The following is a 17,914-nucleotide window of genomic DNA, read 5'->3' on the forward strand; positions in this document are numbered from 1 at the left end:
TATCGGTTAGCTTTGCCGCCTGAGTTAGAGAAGATGCATGATGTGTTCCATGTGTCCATGTTACATCATTACCATCCTGATCCTTCACATGTGATTTCATAGACAGAGGTTGAAATTTAGCAAGATATGACTTATGGTGAAAAACCGGTAAAACTTTTAGCTCGAGAGGTCAAGCAACTAAGGAAAAAAGTATTGCACTTGTGAAAGTATTATGGATTAGGCATGGGTTAGACGAGGCTACATGGGAGCCTGAAGAGGTCATGTGAAAACAGTATCCAAATCTTTTCACAGGTAAGATTTTTGAGGACGAAAATCCCTAAAGGAGGGAGAAATGTAACATCCCAAAATAGGGCCTAAACGGAACAGTGATTATGAAACCATGAATCTAAGATAGAAAACTTTATTCTGATTAATTTTTATAATTTACGTAGTGATTAGAAGCATGTGTTAGAGTATCGATGGAAAATTTTATAGATAGCATGCTTAATTTGCCTACTAGGGCTTAATTGCAAAATTGATAAATATGAGTTTTAGATGCTAAAGGATTAAATTGAAGAGTATAATTGAAGTAGAGGTCCTTAAATGGAATTAGACCATTAGGTTTTTATGGACAAAAATGGACATACATAGATAAAAATAACTAAAGTTTTAATGAACGATATTTTAGTCATTTGGTAATTAAAAGATTAAAAAAAGGAAAAAGATGGAAAAATGAGTCCATCTTCTTCATTAGGCCAAAATTTCAAGGATTCTTCATAGCTAGGGTTTTTTCAAGCTTCCAAGCTTCATAGTAAGTGAGTCCAAGCCCCGTTTTTAATGTTCTTTAAGTTTTTGAAGTCCAGTAACTTGATTTAGCTTATTCTAGCAATAAGTTAACCTAGGGCTCATATTTGGAAAAATACCCATAAGTGAAATGTGTTTATTTTGATGTTTTATGGTAGAATATGAAGCTTGAAATTATGTTAAACGACTTGACCTAAGCGATTTTAAGCGAAAACGAGTAAAATGACATAATCGGTAAAAATACCTAATGGTCATAAGTACATGTTAGAGTGGGAATTTGATGTTGTCGTAGGTAAATAAATGACCAGCATGTCATAAAACATAAGAATTAGGGACAAAGTTTCATTTCCGAGCCTTAGGGAAAAAGTGTAAATATGCAAAAGTTTAGGGGAAAAATTATAATTTTCCCAAAGTTAGACTTAAGGATTGTTTTGATAAATGTGAATATTAAATAAGTTAAATTTGCTATTATAGATCAAGAAGAATGAAATTTGGGGTTAGATCGAGGAAAGAAAAATGTTGAGGACTAAATCAAAATATTTGATCGTATTTTGTATTGAGGTAAGATTGCGGTAAATAAATGCAATGTTTTATTATTTATAATTAATGATGTTATTTTTCAGCATCTATATATTTATTTTGTAAATTTATTCCTTGATGATTCAAGCAAGAATTGATGGAGAAATGATACTTGAAATTCCCGATTGAACCTTAGGAATGTGTAGGATACAAATGTCATGAAATTAGGGTTTAAGGATACCAAGTAAGACCATGCCAAGGCATGGCATTGGTAAGTTCTACAAGGCAAGGAAATCATGTAAGACCATGTCAAGACATGGCATTGATAAACTACTATAAGGCAAATATCCCATGTAAGACCATGCCAAGGCATGGCAATGGTGAGTTCATAAGGCAAGGATACCATGTAAGACCATGTCAAGACATGGCAATGGCAAGTTTAAAAAGAAAAGGTACCCGTGTATCCTTAGTATTCCAAATGGTTCAAAAAAAAATTCAAAGAGTGTGCCAAAGGGAAGGTAAGATAAGTCCATGTTCTAAAGGTTCAGGTTATCTTGATAATTCATTTAGAATGTTGTTATTTATTTAAATGCAAACTTACTAAGCTCTATGCTTACTCCCTTTCTTTTCTCCCTTTTTTATAGTACCAGAAAGCCAATTCAGAAAATTGTAAGGACATCAGAGATTGCCTCACACTATCAACGAGTTATCTCGGTATTTTGTGACTAGAAATACTTTAAGTTATGACATGTATAAGGACTTGGCTATTTTGTGTGTATTTCCTTATGATATGATTATAGAATGGAATGTGAATAATTGGTAATGATTAGTTTATGATATAGCTAAATAAGAACATGTTTTGGTATTATGTATGCCTAAATGAGGTTTGATGCAAAGAAACTATGAAAGAGTAAGAGTTGGCCATGGAACAGTTAGGAAACAGCAGCAGTGACGTGGTTTTGAAAAATTGATAAAAATTATATAAATGGAATTAAATGGTGAATGAAATATATAATTAAAGCTTGTTGAATCTATTTTCATAGAAAAGAAACAGAGTAAGCAAAGAAAGTCTATATTCTGAAATATTTAAATTTCTGTAAGACTAGTTTAGATTGACTCCGTGATCCCTTGTTACAACTTTGGAAAATCACTAGAAATTGTAAAAAAATAATTATAAGTAAACATTTATATTTCTAGATTCCTTCGTGAGTTTATTTCATTAGAAACAAACATAAACATTATCTAATTTTTGTATAATGACATAATTGATTTTTAGTGAAGAGAGGTCAGGTCCACTAAACTGTGAAACAGGGGAATCTTTAATGAATAAACTGTACTAATTGGCCAAACCAATAATTCTGGAAAAATTATGTTAATAAGATATATGAGTATAGTCTGATGGAAAATTTACGGATTTAAATGTCAAGTTTTGTAACTTGAGTTATAATTAATTTAGTGACTATTACGCAGACGGGCAGTTTTATTATGAATAGTGAAATAAATTGTTTTGATTTGTGTAAGTAATCGAAATTTTTTCAATGTTCCCGGTTTGGTCCCGAACCGTTCCAATTGCACGTTTTAGGGCCTCGATGGCCCTTTTTAGGGATTTATTGGATGAATGTGAGCGAATTAATATTTTTTTAAAAAGAAATTTTTTTATGCCCCGAATAGGTAAGATAAGTCTGGTAACGCCTCGTGCTCGACTCCGGCGACGGTCTCGGGTAAGGGGTGTTACAGTATTTATACTATTTTTTGTTGTATTTATTGATGACATATTGATTTATACATGTGATGAATCCAAGCATGCCGAACATCTGAGAATAGTATTACAGACTTTGCGTGATAAGCAATTATATCCGAAGTTTAGTAAATGTGAATTCTGGTAAGGAGAAGTCGATTTTCTAAGCCCCATTGTATCAGCATCAGGTATCCGAGTCGATCGAAGTAAAATTTTAGCTATTTTGAATTGGAAGCCTCCGAGAAATGTCTCCGAAGTTTGTAGTTTTCTCGGACTTGCTGGTTATTATAGACGGTTCGTAAAAGGCATTTTGATGATTGCAACTCCATTAATTAAACTGCTTCAGAAAGATGTGAAGTTTGAATGGTCCAAAAAGTGTCAAAAAAGCTTTGATCAATTGAAATCCCTATTGACTAAAGCCCTAGTGTTAGTACAACCCGAATCGGGTAAATAATTTTTGATTTATAGTGATACTTCGTTGAACAGTTTTGGATGTGTTTTGATGCAGGAAGGCAAAGTCATTTCTTATGCTTTGAGATAGTTAAAGCCGCACGAAAAGAACTATCTGATGCACGATCTGGAATTTGGCGCCACTATCTGTTTGGTGAGAAATGTCATGTATATTTTGATCATAAGAGTTTTGAAATATCTGATGACCTAGAAAGATTTGAATCTATGACAAAGAAGATGGCTGGAATTGCTAAAAGACTATGAGCTTGTGATTGATTATCATCCGAGAAAAGCAAACGTTGTTGCTGATGCTTTGAGTCAAAAAACATTGTTTTCTCTGCGTGCGATGAATGCTCATTTGATTGTGTGTAATGATGGTTCGGTTTTAGTGGAGTTGAAAGCGAGACCTTTGTTCTTATAGGATATTATTGATTCTCAAAAAGTTGATAATGAGATTTTAGCAAAACGAACTTAGAGTGATTTAGATTCTGGTTCAAAATTCAGAGTTGATAAAGATGATTGTTTGAGATTTCGAGATCGGATTTGTGTTCCAAGAAATCTAGAGTTAATTCAAATGATTTTGAACGAAGCCCACAATAGTCATTTATCTGTGCATCATGGTAGTACGAAAATGTATAATGATCTGAAATAGCTTTATTGGTGGCCTGGTATGAAGCGTGATATCTCTAAATTTGTTGCGAAATGCTCAATTTGTCAGCATGTTAAAGCTGAACATTAACTGCCATCTGGTTTGTTACAGCCGATTATGATTTCAGAATGGAAATGGGATAGAGTGGCTATGGATTTTGTTTCGAGTTTGCCCCTATCTCCGTGAAAGAAAGATAAAATTTGAGTTGTAGTTGATCGATTGACGAAATCAGCCCATTTTATTTTGGTACGATCAGATTACTCACTTGATAATTTAGCTGAGTTATACATTTCCGATATTGTGAGATTGCATGGTGTGCCATTATCTATTGTGTCAGACAGAGATCCGAGATTCACATCGCTATTTTGGAAGAAATTGCAAGATGCTTTGGGTATGAAATTGCATTTCAGTACTGCATTTCACCAACAGATGGATGGTCAATCTGAGCAGATTATTCAAATCCTCGAGGATATGTTGAGATGTTGCATTCTTGAGTTTGAAGGTACGTGGGAAAAGTATTTACCTTTGATTGAATTTGCTTATAATAATAGTTTACAATCGAGCATAAAATGGCACCGTACGAAGCCTTATATGGTTGCAAATGTCGTACACCTTTGTATTAGACTGACCTCAGCGAGAATAAGATTCACGGGGTTGATTTCATAAAATAGCTAAACAGAAAGTAAAAGTGATTCGAGATAGTCTGAAAGCAGCTTTCGATCGTCAGAAATCTTATTCAGATTTGAAATGAAAAGACATTGAATTTGAGATCGGAGACAAAGTGTTTCTGAAAGTCTCACCATGGAAAAATGTAACACCCCAAACCCGGCCTAGATGCTATGGCCGAATTTGGTGTGTCACATTGAAGTGTTTTTGCGAAAAACATGTTTTCATTGAAAACCCTTCTTAAAATAAAAGAAACTCTAATTAACTTAAAAAGAAACCTTTCAGTTACGAAAGCCTTGTTTAAAACATTTGAAAAAAAACTTAGTTGCGAAAACTTAGAAAACATACTATAATTTAAGAAATCCAGGTTGAACTTCTCGTAATTACAATGAAAATAAGAATAATAATTTAAGTAATAATAACACAATGAAAACCTTATTACAATCTGGTCTGAAACATACTTAAAAAGAAATAAAAACTTAAATGCTTAAAAAAAAAGTCTGAATTATCTTGCTAGCCGGCTACCCAGAGTCCCTCCAAACATCGAACCTTCTACTCAGCATCACCTGAAAATAAAATAAAAGAGGGGGGTTAGTTTCCGCAAACTCAGCATGTACAACCTTCGGCAAAAACAAGCATTCAAAAAAAATCATTCATCAATCATGGAATGCAATCCCATCCAAATTATCCATTTGTTACACACCAGCTCCATCCCTCGTCACACCATGTAGGGATATAAATATCGACCCACCCCAGCCCACACACCATGGTAGCCCAGTTGCGGAACTACCTTTATTTACATATTAGGCTTTAAAAGTCGTTGGTGAGTCCATGATTGTCAAGCAACCATGCGATCCTCATATACTTACTCCGTTCCATAATTCCCACCCATATGCAACCTAAGCAAAATATCATATGTATGCATGTCACATCCATAAACTTACATTCTACACCTAGGGTTATTTTGGTTATTTTTGCCCTTAGGGGCATTTCGATAATTTTCCCTTAATTACAGTTTTCACTTACCTTGGCCCGTTAACAAGTCCCGTCAGCTATGATGAACGAACACTATGCACCAGGTAGGATTCTAGAGAAGAGGCGGTGAGTCATTAAGACTGCTTAAGTACCAAGCTCTCCCTAGATCCAATCCTAGACATGCATATACCCGTTGCCACACCTTAACCCTTTGACTTGTCCACGGTCGCAATATATTAATTAAGTCTTATTTGAATATCATATACTAGGCCCAAAACCCCTTACAAAGCCCAAACAATTTCACATACCTGTATCTAGCCCATTAAGCCCAATCATATTCATATGGCCCATTAGGCCCAAATCACCTGTATATGGCCCATTAGGCCCAAATCACATTTATATGGCCCGTTAGGCCCAGTCACATTCATATTGATGCTCACATAAAAGTTCCTATCACTTAGCATCAACATTCAGTTTTTGCCTATTATGGGCCCAACAGCCCACCGGGCCCATTTAGCCCATTCTGGCCCATATGGCCAAATCACAACCCAAGTCCACAGAATCACCCATGGGCCTCAAGCAACCTATCAGTCACCCCCTTACAAGTGTTCGCACACTCACAAGATTACAATAGCCAAACTTTCAGCTTTTCGGCATTTTGGCTTTTGCCGATACATAATGTGTGTGCAGTGTATGTACACACTTGGTAAGCAAGCATGATGCGATCTCCTTAGCCCAAAACTACAATTGATATCACTCAAATATTAATCAGACGTACTTATTGATTACTTTACCAAAAGTTGGAATCTCACCTTAACCTTACTTGAGCGCCAAGCCTTTACTAGCTTTTACTTTGATCACTAAACACGCGTATTTCTCAGATCTAAAGAGAAAATCAGTAGGAATCCGAAACCAAGATCTGAAACTAATTCCCTACCAAAGTCGATTAGAAGGAAGTGAGGGACCGAATACTCGACACTTATCAAAAACTGATTGGGAGAGCGAACACTTACACTAGAATCGACTGGGTGGAAAGAGTAGTGGCAGCACCAAGGGTATTGGCTCTTAGAGATTTGAATGGAAAAAATTGATTACTCAGCACCAAATAAGAGAGGAAGGAGAATTGGCTAAAGCAAAGAAAATATTGAGTAGATGAGGGATAAGAATTCGGCACAAAGAAAGAAAAGAAAAAAAAGGGTTTTCGGCTTCTTAGAGAAAAGGGTTTCTAGCACAAAGTGAAGGGAAATTCATCATTAGCTTTTCAACCCTCCCATTCGGCATCTATTTATAGGGCTACAGCCGAATTCTTCAAGCCCAAGTTCCCAATTCAGCTCCACTTACTCCTCACTTCTCATCTCCTCATTTTTCTCCCTAATACCCCCTTGATCCTTTCCTTAATTTTCTCTTCTTAACATTCCCTTTAGCGTCCATCTTCATGCCACTTCCATCCTTCTAAAAGGCCAAAATTAAACTCTAAAAATACTAAGCTAGGATTCAAACCTTGGACCCCCTTGCTAGCTACTAACGCCACCTTACTACACCTTATGTGGCGTCACTTAGCCACTCCACCACAAGCTCTTTTTGTGTCCAATTGTTTCTTTATTTATTCAAAAGCCCACCTACTTTTCAGCCCTGATTCTTTTAATAATTAACTTATAATTTCTTCTACCCCTTAATTCGAACTCAACCTTAGCTAAGACCTACTAAAATTATCGCTTGGATAAGAATATTAAACACAATTTTTATCAAAATCAAAAATAAAGAAAATTCGGGATTTCGGGATTTTTGGATTTCGAGATTTTTGGGCAGTTACAAAAAAAGTACTCTGATTTGGCAGAAAAGGCAAATTGAGTCTGAGGTTCATTGGGTTGTATGAGATTATTGAGCGTGTCGAGTCGGTTGCATATAGATTATTGTCACTACCTGAGCTAGAAAAGATACACAATGTATTTCACATATCGCTGCTTCGACGATATAGATCCAATCCTTTGCATGTAATTCCTTCGTCTGAGATTGAGATTCAGTGTGATATGACGTACGAAGAAGAATCGATTCGTATTTTAGCTTGTGAGGTTAAAGAACTGCGAATAAAAAAAATTTTTAGTAAAAGTATTGTGGCATCGACACAGTGCTGAAGAGGCTACATGAGAGCCTGAAGATGCTATGAGACAGCAATATTAGAATCTGTTCAATGGTAAGATTTTCGGGGATAAAAATCCCTAAGGGGGGAGAATTGTAATAGTTCGGTTTAGACCCTAGTAGGAATAGTGGTTTTGTAACACCCCAAACCTGGCCTAGACGATATGACCGGATCCGGTGTGCCATATTGATACGTTCAAAACGTTTCGTATTACTTAGTTTGGAAAACTTAGTTGGGGTTGTAAAAGATACTTTCTAAAGCAGGTTAAAGTGAATAGAAGCTGTGCACCAGGTAGGAAACCAGGAAGAAGAGGAGGTGAGTCCGTCGGACTGCTTAAGTACCAAGCTCCCTTCGGTTCCAATCCTAGACATGCACACCACCATTGCCACACCTTAACGACTCGTATAATTTTTAGAAAACCGTCTGGTTGTGTCTATCTTAAGAAAATGATTAAGTTTGAAAACGTTTGGTTAGCGGAAGTCTTACGTGTAATTGAGTTATTTTGAAATCCCTTAATGTTTTTGAAAACGCGTCCTAAAGCTAACCCATTTTCCTTTGTTATCATAGTTTTTTTCATCATAATAAAATAAAATAATAAAAGTAAAACAAAACCATAAAAAAATAATTAAAAGGCCTTATTACACTTAAAACCCAAAACCATAAATGAAATTAAAAGGACGTCCAGTTCACCAGAAAGAAACCAGGTTTGTAGAAACATGTGGCCAGTCCGAATCCCTCGCAGCTCCAAGCCCACTATGGTTGAGGATTACCTGCGAGGATGAAAATAAGGGGTGAGTTTTGGGAAACTCAGTGTGTAATCCAACCCAACCATAGCCTAAATCAGTTCAAACCACAGAGACAGAATAAGTTGGCCTCAGCCCAGAACAGATATCAGAATAAAGCCCGTAGGCCCAGGACAGACCAGAATAGATATATCATGCTTATGCAGAAACCCAACCATATCCAACCACATACACCCCCATACCATCCTTTCACCATGTGGGGAGACTACTCGACCCTCCCAACCGCTACACGCCACAGAAATATGCAGCATGGCTGCCAGATACAGAAAATGTGACAGAGTCACCAGATACAGATATTTTGTGGCAGTGCCACCAGAACAAATATATGTGGCAGGGCCACCAGAACATATAATTTGTGGCATAGCCACCATGACCCTTCCTCCATAATATAACCCATGTCCCCATGCAACAAATATTCATTCATGGCATACATCATACAGATTTAATTCATCATGCTTTTCAAACAAAATTAACCCTAGGGGTATAAAGGTCATTTTGCACACATAGGGGTATAATGGTAATTTTGCATACATAGGGGTATTCTAGTAAATCTAACTATTTCTAAGGTTTTCATGCATATCGTAGCCATTACGTTTAGCCAGAAACACTTACCGAGCGTTCTTACCGAATTGGGCCCCTTGGCCCATTAACCCAGTTTTGGCCCATTAAGCCCAAAATATTAAAACGTACGACATCACGCGTACCACAGTTTTATCACTTCCGATTACCAGTAATAATTACCCATATGTCTTACGAGCATTCGCACACTCGCAAGTGCCCAAAATATTGATTTTTCGGCATTTCGGCTTTTCATCTTTTGCCGATCTAGCCTATGAGAGGGTGTCACTTACACACATGTTTTCAGAATTTCCTCGTCGAGATCTACACCTGAACTGCCTACAATTGAATCACTTACTATTACTCCAAATATCAAAAATACAATTGAGTATCTAGTCCCTTACCATATTCGGCCAAACATGTCAAAAACCCTTATTGCTCTTACCTTACTGCCGAAAGATGGTTAACTCCAAAGATCCGATCGTTCCACCTGTCCAAGCCCTTGATCAACCGCCTCTAAATCACACTATTACCAAAACGAAATAGTTATTACGACCCCTCAGGGTTACAAGTCCAAATTGACAACCTCCCTAACTTTTAGGGATTTCGGCTTTTCCTAAAATATGTAAGAAGACTAAGTTTTGGCGAAGACTTACCACCGATTCCTTAGTGACTGATTCCAATGAGTTTCCCACTCGATCCTGATGTAGATCTAAGCCCTCAAATGATAACAAAAGTCGATATTTCAGTGACTTCAGTATTCGGCCAAGTCCCTTTTAATGTGGGGTTTTTCGGCTTTTTTGCAACTTGTGTTTAGAAAGGTAAAACAAGAGGGTTTTGCTATGGTCTTGTCGTCAAAAATTGAGGTTTTAGAGGGCTGGTGAATCGGCCACAAATGATGAAGGGAAGAGATGTGGTTTTGGTTATAAAAAATCGGCACAAAAAGAATAAGCTTTCGGGATTTCGGCTTTTTATGATGTTCGGCTTATAAGGCCAAAAATAAAAAGATTAAGGATGTGATGAAGAGTAAAGAGATAGAAGGGTTCGGCTATGGAGAAGGAAGAGGAGAAGGTAGATGGAGAAAAAGAAATAAAGAAAAGAGGAGAAGAAAAGATGATCAGAATTTCGGCACAACACACCCCAAATGCCGAAATTCCCACTACTACAATACCTAGCCGAATTTCCCATGCTAGAGTCCCTTGGCCGGCCACCTCTTGCTCCTTGATCAGCTCCTAGATTTCCTCCCTTATCTTTATCCTTATTCAATCCCCTTACCTTCTTAAACTCTTCCTGGCAGACTTTTATTTCAGTTCCATTACTTCCCTTTCCTGTACATAAAAATTAATCACTTAATTTACTGTCATTGTGACTTGAACCTGGGTCCTTCCCAAGCTTCCACACGCCACTAACATCCTTCCCAGTGGCGTCTCATGCCACTTTACCACTTGCTTCCTTGTGATCCATTTTTCACAAATAATTCCTAAAAAGCCCAATTTATCAGAACCCCTTTCCCCTACAGATTTAAAATTAATTAAAACTATCGGGTTTTATCCTAAGCTTGGGCCTTCTAGAGGCCCACTATCACAATTAACCCTATGCTTAACAAGCAGAACACAGAATTTTGAATTTTACAAACTTTTTTTTTCAGAATTCCCAAAAATTTGGGGCGTTGCAACTCTAGCCTCCTTAAAGAAATTTCGTCCTCGAAATTTACCTGATCCGAACAGATGAGGGTATTGTTGTTGCATTGCCTCCTCTGGCTCCCAAGTAGCTTCTTCTCTGCCATGGTTATGCCAAAGCACTTTCACTTATGGTACAGATTTCCTCCTCAGAACCTTAACGTCTCGATCCAATATTTGTACAGGCTCCTCTTCAAAGGTCAAATCAACTCGCACCTCAATTTCTGCAACCGGCACGACATGAGTAGGGTCAGAACGATAACGCCTTAACATGGAGACGTGAAAAACATCGTGAATCCTGTCTAACTCTGAAGGCAATTCCAACTGATAAGACACTGGGCCTACTCGCTTCAAAACCCGATAAGGCCCAATGAACCGCGGACTCAACTTTCCCTTCTTACCAAACCTTAGTATCTTCTTCCAAGGTGAAACCTTCAAGAAGACCATATTGCCCACTGAGTATTCAATCTCCTTATGCTTCAGATCTGCATATGACTTTTGCCTATCAGACGCTGCATTTAACCGATCTCTAATTAACTTGACCTTATCCTCAGTATCTGCCACCAACTCAGGTCCAAGAACTTGTCGCTCCCCCAGTTCAGTCCAACAACTAGGTGTTCGACACCTTCGCCCATACAGTGCTTCATAAGGTGCCATTCGAATACTCGACTGATAACTATTGTTGTATGCAAACTCTGCCAAAGGCAAGTAATCCTCCCAACTACCTCAGAAATCAATAACACATCCCCTCAACATGTCTTCCAGAATCTGAATAACTCTTTTCGACTGACCATCAGTTTGGGGATGGAAAGCCGTACTAAACTTCAATCGCGTTCCCAACGCCTCATGCAACTTTTGCCAAAACCGAGATGTGAATCTAGGATCCCGATCAGAGATAATCAAAACTGGAACTCCATGCAGTCGCACAATCTCCGCCACATACAACTTGGCTAACTTATGAAGAGAAAAGTCTGTACGAATAGGTATAAAATGAGCCGACTTGGTCAACCTATCCACAATCACCCATATCGAGTCTTTCTTCGATGGTGTCAAGGGTAGCCCACTCACAAAGTCCATGGTTACCCTCTCCCACTTCCAAAGTGGTATTTTTACTGGCTGCAATAATCCAGAAGGTAACTGATGCTCAGCTTTCACTTGCTGGCATGTCAGACATTTCCCCACAAATTCCGTTACCTCTCGCTTAAGTCCAGGCCACCAATACAGTTCTCGCAAGTCATGGTACAACTTATTCTTTCCAGGATGCATGGCACAAAGTCCCCCATGAGATTCCTTCAAAATTGACTGTCTCAAGTCAGAGTCCTTCGGAACACAAATTCTTCCTCGAAAACACAGAACCCCACCATCATTTATCCCAAACTCAGAAGTTTCCCCTTCCTTAACTTGTTGAAAACGAGGGACCAAAGACTCATCCTTCAACTACTTCTCTTTAATCTGATCCATCCAGGTTGGCCTTACTTGCAATTCAGCCAACAGACTTCCATCGTCAAACAGACTTAGACGAGCAAACATTGCTCTCAGATTAGATACAGCTCTACGACTTAGAGCATCGGCCACCACATTAGCCTTGCCTGGGTGATATTCGATTGAACAATCATAATCCTTAAGCAACTCGATCCATCTCCTTTGCCTAAGGTTCAGTTCCTTCTGAGCCAGCAAATACTTGAGACTCTTATGATCTGTGTATATAATACACCTTTCCCCATACAAGTAGTGTCTCCAAATTTTAAGCGCAAAGATCACTGCTGCTAACTCCAAATCATGAGTAGGATAGTTCCCTTCGTGAGGCTTAAGTTGTCGAGACGCATAAGCAACCACCTTACCCTCTTGCATCAACACACAACCCAAACCTACGTGTGATGCATCACTGTACACAGTAAAATCTTTCCCAGACTCTGGTTGAATTAACACAGGTGCTTCAGTCAGAACTTTCTTCAACCTCTCAAAAGCTTCTTGCTGCTTCTCTGTCCAAATAAACGGTACTCCTTTCCTTATATGTTTTGTGAGAGGTGCTGCCATCATAGAAAAACCTTCCACAAACCTTCTGTAGTAACCTGCCAATCCTAGGAAACTTCGAATTTCTAAAACTGACCTAGGTGGCTTCCATTCCAAAATTGCTTCAATCTTTTGAGGATCCACTCTAATCCCCTCTGCAGAGACCACATGCCCCAAAAAGGTTACCTCCTTCAACCAGAACTCACACTTGCTGAACTTCGCATAAAGTTCCTTCTCCCTTAACACTTGCAACACAGTGCGGAGATGCTCATCATGTTTTGCTTCGGTCTTAGAATATACCAGAATATCGTCAATAAAGACGACCACGAACCGATCCAGAAATGGTTGGAACACACGATTCATCAGATCCATAAACACTGCAGGAGCATTTGTTAGCCCAAATGGCATAACCAAAAATTCATAATGACCATAACGAGTCCTGAATGCTGTCTTGTGAATATCTGCCTCCTTGACCCTTAACTGATGATATCCAGATCGAAGATCGACCTTGGAAAATACAAAAGCTCCTTTAAGCTGGTCGAACAGATCGTCAATCCTTGGCAGAGGGTACTTATTCTTAATCGTCAGTTTGTTCAACTGGCGATAATCAATGCACATGCGCATTGTCCCATCCTTCTTCTTCACGAATAGCACCGGTGCTCCCCATGGAGACACGCTTGGCCTAATAAAGCCCCTATCCAACAATTCTTGAATTTGCGCCTTTAACTCTACTAACTCCTTTGGTGCCATCCTATATGGTGCAATGGACACTGGTGCTGTCCCAGGCAACAGGTCGATTCCAAATTTAACTTCCCGATTTGGGGGCAATCTTGGAAGCTCCTCCGAAAAGACATCTTGGAACTCTTTTACAGTCCTAACCTTATCCACTGTCAGCTCCTCTACATCTATTTGACTTACAAATGCCAAATAGGCCTCACAACCTTTCTGAATCCACTTTTCAGCCCTCAATGCCGATATCACATTAGACAAATAGTCTCTTCGCTCGCCTATCACCATAACCTCATCCCTTTCCGTGGTCCTTAGCACCATTCGCTTAGCAGCACAGTCCAGAGTCGCCTTATGCTTAACAAGCTAGTCCATTCCCAGAATGATGTCAAACTCTCCAAACGGCAACACCATTAGATCGCCAGGAAAGATCCTACCTTGAGTTTCTAAGGGTACATCCTTATACAGCTTGTCTACCCTAACCGAGTGACCCAAGGGACTTAGCACAGATACCCCACTCACTATCTTTTCAGAATGCACTCCCAAAGACACAGATATGGCACACGCAACATAAGAATGAGTAGATCCAATATTCACTAAGGCAGTATACGGCATATTAGAAACTAAAAACGTACGAGTTATGACATCAGGTGCGTCGCCCTCCTCTCGACGACGAGCTGCATACACCAACGCTGGCAGTCGAGCCTCAGCATTTCCGGCTCCCCTGCCAGGCGCTCCTCGACCTCGACCATTTCTATTCCCATTTCCGCCCCTACCTTGTCCACGTCCTCTCAGTGGTTGTGGTCCACCTCTCATGGGTTGAACAACCGTCTGTACAACAACCTGAGCCTGATCAGCTCTCTATGGACAGTCCTTAACTCTATGCTCCATAGATCCGTATCAGAAACAAGCACCAGAACATTTCCTACACTCACCCAGGTGTACCTTACCACAATCCCCACAGATTGGTGGTATAACCACATTCATCGGAATGGCTCGAACTGGCTCCTCCACTCTCGCCCTTGTGGCATTCTTGTTTGCTCCACCCGAAGGTCCAAAATCCCTCCAAAAACAGTTTCGATCTTTCTCACAGTTCTGCCTTTCAGTACGCTTTACCTCCTCAGTGATCTTAGCTTTTTCCACCAGAACCGCGAAGTCACGCTCCCTCTGCGGAGCAATCAGCACCTTAAGGTCATCTTTGAGTCCATCCTCAAAGCGAACGCTATGCTCATACTCCGTAGCAACTATTCCCACAGCATACCTACTCAGCCTTAGAAATTCAGCCTCATACTCAGCGACAGTTTTGCCTCCTTAGACCAGATTCAGGAATTCTTTCCTACGGGCGTCCACATGACTTGCCCCGATGTACTTTCCTTTAAAAGCTGTCTTAAACAGCTCCCAAGTAACCCTATCAGCTGGGGTTCCATCCCTCACGGTGAGCCACCACTGATAAGCCTCATCTCGCAGCAACGATACGGCCCCCTTCAGCTTCTGCTCCACAGAACAGTCCAAGTCATCCATAATTCGTTCCATGGCCTCCAACCAATATTTCGCCACATTCGGGGCTACACCAGATACGCCCCGAAAGATCTCCGCTCCATTAGCCCAGAGTCATTCAGAAATCGACCCTCGAATTTCGTTGCCCGAACTTGCCCCGGCAACCCTTTCCAGAACACGGAGCATTGCCTGCGACAGGGCGTCATCCCCGGCACCATGATCATGAGATTCCACTTCCGTTGCCGAAGGTACCGGTGCTTCTGCCGCTGGCATATGTCTTGAAGACAAAGATCCCGCTCTGGCTCTTCCTCGGCCTCGTCCACGGCCTCTACCTCGAGCTACTCGCGTACTCATATCGTATTATCCGATTACGAATTTTATGCATTAATTTTAGCATTCCATTGATTATTACAGATGTTTTATGATTCAAACAGTAATTCAGAGATGGTTTTCATAGAATCGACGTCTAGCTACAGTTTCAGTCTTTTAGCAAGCTTTTCTAGGGTTTCAGTAGTGTCCTATCTAGAGTATTTCAGTACAGACAGATATTTCAGAATATATTCAGAAAAATTAAGAATACTTACAGGCTTGGGCCGGAGATTCGGAATGCCACCTTCAGAAGTCCAGATTTTTTTTTTAAAAACTGATTTTTTTTGTAAATCTTCGTTTTTGAAAACCAATTCCACAACCGAGTTGTTGCAACCTAGGCTCTGATACCACTAAATGTAACACCCCAAACTCGGCCTAGACGATATGACCGATCCGGTGCGCCACATTGATGCGTTCAAAACGTTTCGTATTACTTAGTTTGGAAAACTTAGTTGGGGTTGTAAAAGATACTTTCTAAAGTAGGTTAAAGTGAATAGAAGCTGTGCACCAGGTAGGAAACCAGGAAGAAGAGGAGGTGAGTCCGTCGGACTGCTTAAGTACCAAGCTCCCTTCGGTTCCAATCCTAGACATGCACACCACCATTTCCACACTTAATGACTCGTATAATTTTGAGAAAATCGTCTGGTTGTGTCTATCTTAAGAAAATGATGAAGTTTGAAAACGTTTGCTTAGCGGAAGTCTTACGTGTAATCGTGTTATTTTGAAATCCCTTAAAGTTTTTGAAAACACGTCCTAAAGCTAACCCATTTTCCTTAGTTATCATAGTTTTTTTCATCATAATAAAATAAAATAATAAAAGTAAAACCAAACCATAAAAAAATAATTAAAAGGCCTTATTACACTTAAAACCCAAAACCATAAATGAAATTAAAAGGACGTCCAGTTCACCAAAAAGAAACCAAGTTTGAAGAAACATGTGGCCGGTCTAAATCCCTCGTAGCTCCAAGCCCACTATGGTTGAGGATTACCTGCGAGGATGAAAATAAGGGGTGAGTTTTGGGAAACTCAGTGTGTAATCCAACCCAACCATAGCCTAAATCAGTTCAAACCACAGAGACAGAATAAGTTGGCCTCAGCCCAGAACAGATATCAGAATAAAGCCCGTAGGCCCAGGACAGACCAGAATAGATATATCATGCTTATGCAGAAACCCAACCATATCCAACCACATACACCCCCAAACCATCCTTTCACCATGTGGGGAGACTACTCGACCCACCCAATCGCTACACGCCACAAAAATATGCAGCATGGCTGCCAGATACAGAAAATGTGACAGAGTCACCAGATACAGATATTTTGTGGCAGTGCCACCAGAACAAATATATGTGGCAGGGCCACCAGAACAGATAATTTGTGGAATAGCCACCAGGACCCTTCCTCCATAATATAACCCATGTCCCCATGCAACAAATATTCATTCATGGCATACATCATACAGATTTAATTCCTCATGCTTTTCAGACAAAATTAACCCTAGGGGTATAAAGGTCATTTTGCACACATAGGGGTATTCTAGTAAATCTAACTATTTCTAAGGTTTTCATGCATATCGTAGCCATTACGTTTAGCCAGAAACACTTACCGAGCGTTCTTACCGAATTGGGCCCGTTGGCCCATTAACCCAGTTTTGGCCCATTAACCCCAAAATATCAAAACGTACGAAATCGTACGTACCACAGTTTTATCACTTCCAATTACCAGTAATAATTACCCATACGTCTTACGAGCATTCGCACACTCGCAAGTGCCCAAAATATCGATTTTTCGGCATTTCGGCTTTTCGGCTTTTGCCGATCTAGCCTATGAGAGGGTGTCAGTTACACACCTATTTTCGGGATTTCCTCGTCGAGATCTACACCCGAACTGCCTACAATTGAATCACTTACTATTACTCCAAATATCAAAATACAATTGAGTATCTAGTCCCTTACCACATTCGTCCAAACATGCCAAAACCCTTATTGCTCTTACCTTACTGCCGAAAGATGGTTAACTCCAAAGATCCGATCGTTCCACCTGTCCAAGCCCTTGATCAACCACCTCTAAATCACGCTATTACCAAAATAAAATAGTTATTACGACCCCTCAGGGTTACAAGTCCAAATCGACAACCTACCTAACTTTTAGGGATTTCAGCTTTTCCTAAAATATGTAAGAAGACTAAGTTTTGGCGAAGACTTACCACCGATTCCTTAGTGACTGATTCCAATGAGTTTTCCACTCGATCCCGATGTAGATCTAAGCCCTCAGATGATAACAAAAGTCGATATTTCTGTGACTTCAGTATTCAGCCAAGTCCCTTTAAATGTGGGGTTTTTCGGCTTT

This window comes from Gossypium hirsutum, chromosome A12, assembly GCF_007990345.1.
Source record: "Gossypium hirsutum isolate 1008001.06 chromosome A12, Gossypium_hirsutum_v2.1, whole genome shotgun sequence".
NCBI lineage: Eukaryota > Viridiplantae > Streptophyta > Magnoliopsida > Malvales > Malvaceae > Gossypium > Gossypium hirsutum.